Here is a 4,000-nt window from a genome sequence, read left to right on the forward strand (position 1 = left end):
TGTCAATGCTATGTAGCAGCCTCGATGGGAGGGGAGTGTGGGGGAGAAAGGACGCATGTGTGTGTTTGGGTGAACTGTTCCCCTTGGTGTCACTTGAAACTGTCACAACACTGTTTGTTAACGGGCTACACCCCAAATACAAAGTAAAAGTTAAAAGAGAGAACAACATGTGACCAAACACAAAGAGAAGACACTGGGTGATTTGAACGTTGGCTTCAAAAGTGCATTTTGGTAACACAGAAAACTACAGTATTTTAAAATCCTAGTCTATGATTTAGAATCTATGATATTTAGGTGACTGATCAATTGTTTAATACAGGCACTGATAAAAATACAAGCTAAAGGCTAACCAGTTTTAATATAATAAATTTCACACTACAGTCTAAAGCCAGGGCACATAGTCTATTTATCTGTCTCCCTCCCTCCAACTCCCTCTCTCTATAGTTTTAAGATTTATGTCACCAGTGAGCTCACTCCAGCTGTCCTGCAACACACACCCTTCATTCTGTGGGAGAAGTGATAACACTCGTTTACACTAGTGTAAGTGAGGAGGTGACGCACGGTGACAGAAGGAAGGAGACTGGTGGGGGGCTCGGCCCGGCCTCGGCCTGGGGGCTTTGCCCGGACCCTCACTCCCTCTCTCACTGCTGACCGTAACAGGGCCCTGGAGAAGCCTGTGAGGGGCCCTGGCCAAGAACCTTCATGCACGTCTTGCCATTTACATCCTGAGCATGGAGTTTTCACAAAGATCTTCAAATTTCTGTTTTCTGACTTCTTTAGTCTTCATTAGTCTCACCAGGGGTGTCATTACCTAAATTGGCCTATATTATTATTAACATATATTACTGATATATAAATATTATATTAAAATAATAATAGCACATAACACTTAATATTTATTTACATTATATATGCATATGCTTATGTAGCATTATGTTAGAATAAATTAAATCAATAAATATAAATAAACCAGCATAGCGATGTGAGTATATATTACTCCTCAGAGGCAGACCTTTGCCTTTTATGCAGTCAACTCTGCCTGCTGACCATATTTTGTTTGCCAGAAAAAAATGAAGACTGAGGCCAGAGTGAAAAGTGAGGGGAAGGCATGCAGAGAAGACCCAACCTGCAATTACAGGGGAGGCATAATTGAATCACTCAAGTGAAACAAGAAGTGTGTTCCCCAGACCAGCCTGAAGTGCACAGTCTTAGTGAGGGGAGCAGATACGACCCCGCACCGGGCTCATGGGCACCTTCTGGGGTGGGGTGAGTGGGAGGGAGCCTACTCCTGGTGTCTCTCTGTCGGCTCCTCCCTCGGACCCGGTCTTCCTCCCCAGGCTCTGCTTCGACCTTCGTGCTTTGCCACCAGGAGGCCCGTTTCCTGCCCTCCACAGTCCTCCTCCTACCGTCTCTCTTTCCTGGATTCTCTCGGCTGCTACCGGCCAAGCTGGAGACACAGGCATCACAAGACCTTCCCCGCTCTCGCCGCGCCCTCCTCCTTTAGCGCTGGGTTAACGGGGTGCCTGGTGTTCATTACTGAGACTTTCCTTGCTCATATTTTCCTCCATTCCTGATGGTGGGATGTGCAGGGCAACTAAAGACATTTCTGAATTTCCCTGAATGTGGATGCTAGATGAACCTAGTTTGCTTATAGCAGAATCATGTTGTTCTAAAGAAAGATTTTTATATTCCTATTGAAAATCACTGGAAAACCCCCAAACAGGAAATGGTGACACCTCAAAGTCATACTGTTACATAACAAAAGCAAGTTGTAAAACAACACACATTATTTGTCTAACTGAACTAAAAATGAGCCTATATTATCTGCCTGTAAATAAATATATATGTGAAAGTGTTTTTTAAAAAGCTGGAGGAATATATACAAGTGAACCACAGATACTTTGATAAGGATGAAAGAGAAATTCTATTTTTACTCTAAATTATCCAGGTTTTTTTTGTGTGTGTGTACTTTTAACTCAGGAGGAACTTGAACAAGAGTGTATATTGTTTGTATTTAAATAAACACTTTACATATGATTGTACAGAACCAGCTTATCATAAAAACAGAACCAATGTATTTCAGAGTCAAATGATAAGCTGCATAGAGGAGAGTGAATATCTGCTGAAGGGCTAGAGACAGAAAGAGCACACGAGCAGCACAAACAGTGAAACGCTGGCTGCACACTGCTGTGCCCTCCAGTCACTGGGCCATTCCCTGAACGCTTGCTGGGTTTAAGGCAGCCTGGAAGTCAGTCACCTGTCCAAGGCATGTCTGAATTTATGTCAGGCCCATAGTAAAGACATGTTTTATTTAGTATCTCTCAGAGGTAGGAAATGTTATTCTCTAAACTTATTTTGGCCTGTTCTATAATGGATTATTCCACTAAAAACAAAACACTCAAACCAACATTAAAAACCACCTTTTTGGTGTACCTGAAAGCTTTTGCTATTTTAGAGCTTTCTCTTTTTCTGTCATCTCTTAAACATGTAAAATAAATACAGTTCAGTCCCCAGCAGGAGGGGCCACTCAGGGAGCTCTGGGCCTCAGTCGTTCCTAGGAATAAAAGTGGCAAAGAGCATTTTTGCTCCAGAACTCTAAAGGCATTTTGGTGTGGGATAATCGGGACCCGTGGAAAGCATATGATAGCCTGATACTGTTTCTTACATCTGCCACAGTTAGGTGATTTTCAATATCTTACTTTCTGTAACCAAAGATTGAGAATGCTCAGGAGAGAGCATAAATATAACTACATAACTCGTTATAAATAGCATATAAGTAGGAAGTATAGTCAGATGTGAGTCTAACGTACCTTAATATCCTAGTTCCTGTGGCTGTCAGTCCATAAGGCTCAGACTACATTCCTCGGGCACCTCTACAAATTGGACAGTAGGTGGCGCTTTGAGCCTGTTTGAAAAACAGTTCACGGGCTTTGGCTTGTTGACTTGCGTTTTAACTGTTTTACCACCATTGCACAGAAAACAGAGTAATTTGGTACATAAGCGTATGAAATCCAGATCAGTGTCATGGGAGCAATTCCAGAAGAACACAAAGCCATATAACTGGATCTGCAGGAAGCATTTACAAATATCCACAGAAAAGACTTTACCTCTCGGTAGATCCAAACTGAAAAAAGAAAGTGAAGTCACTCAGTCGTGTCCGACTCTTGGGATCCTTAGACTGTAGCCGCCCAGGCTCCTCTGCCCATGGAATTCTCCAGGCAAGAATACTGGAGTGAGTTGCCATTCTCTTCTCTAGGGAATCGTCCCAACCCAAATTATCCAGTAATAAAACGCTTTTAGGGTCTGTGTCACAAATGCTCTTTGCTACTTTGATTCCTGGTAATGACAGAATCTCAGGCCGACCTGGGACCCACCCTAAAGTAGTTTGTGTCCTGTAACCCTGGTCAGACACATAGACTTGTAGTTGTTTTCTTGTTTGCAAACATTTGACCTAGCTGCTCACAAGCGAAAAGCAAACTGCTAGACCTTGAAATGTTCCAGTAGAGTACAGTCAAGTGCTCTTGATTCTAGGTACTTCAAAGGATGTTTTTAAGCCTTGTCAGCCACCAGCTTCTCTTGATTCTGAAAGCTGGGTTTACTAGGGACCGGCAGCAGTGGAAGTGTGATGAAATCACTGCAGCGGTGTTGTGCTTCAAAGCACAGGGTCTGTACAGACTAGGAACAAAGATAAAATATTCTGAAGGGGTGAATCCGGGGCATTTACTCTTATCTGAACAAAAGCTTGTACACAGATGCATTTTATGCATCACTTCAGGGAGCCACAGGCTCCCTGGGCTCTCCAAATCCCTCAGGTTAGAAGCTCCTGGCCGGGAGTGAAAGAAAGCAAAGGCAGCCCTTCCATCTTCCCCATTCGACCTCTGGTCCCACACATTCCGACCTCTGGTCCCATGAGAGGGAAGGTGGACGCTCAGCGCGGTGTCCCAGCCGCACGGCTGCCAGAGGAGTTTCAGGAGCAGACCTGCCCAATGGCGCCGCTGCT

This window comes from Bos taurus, chromosome 26, assembly GCF_002263795.3.
Source record: "Bos taurus isolate L1 Dominette 01449 registration number 42190680 breed Hereford chromosome 26, ARS-UCD2.0, whole genome shotgun sequence".
NCBI lineage: Eukaryota > Metazoa > Chordata > Mammalia > Artiodactyla > Bovidae > Bos > Bos taurus.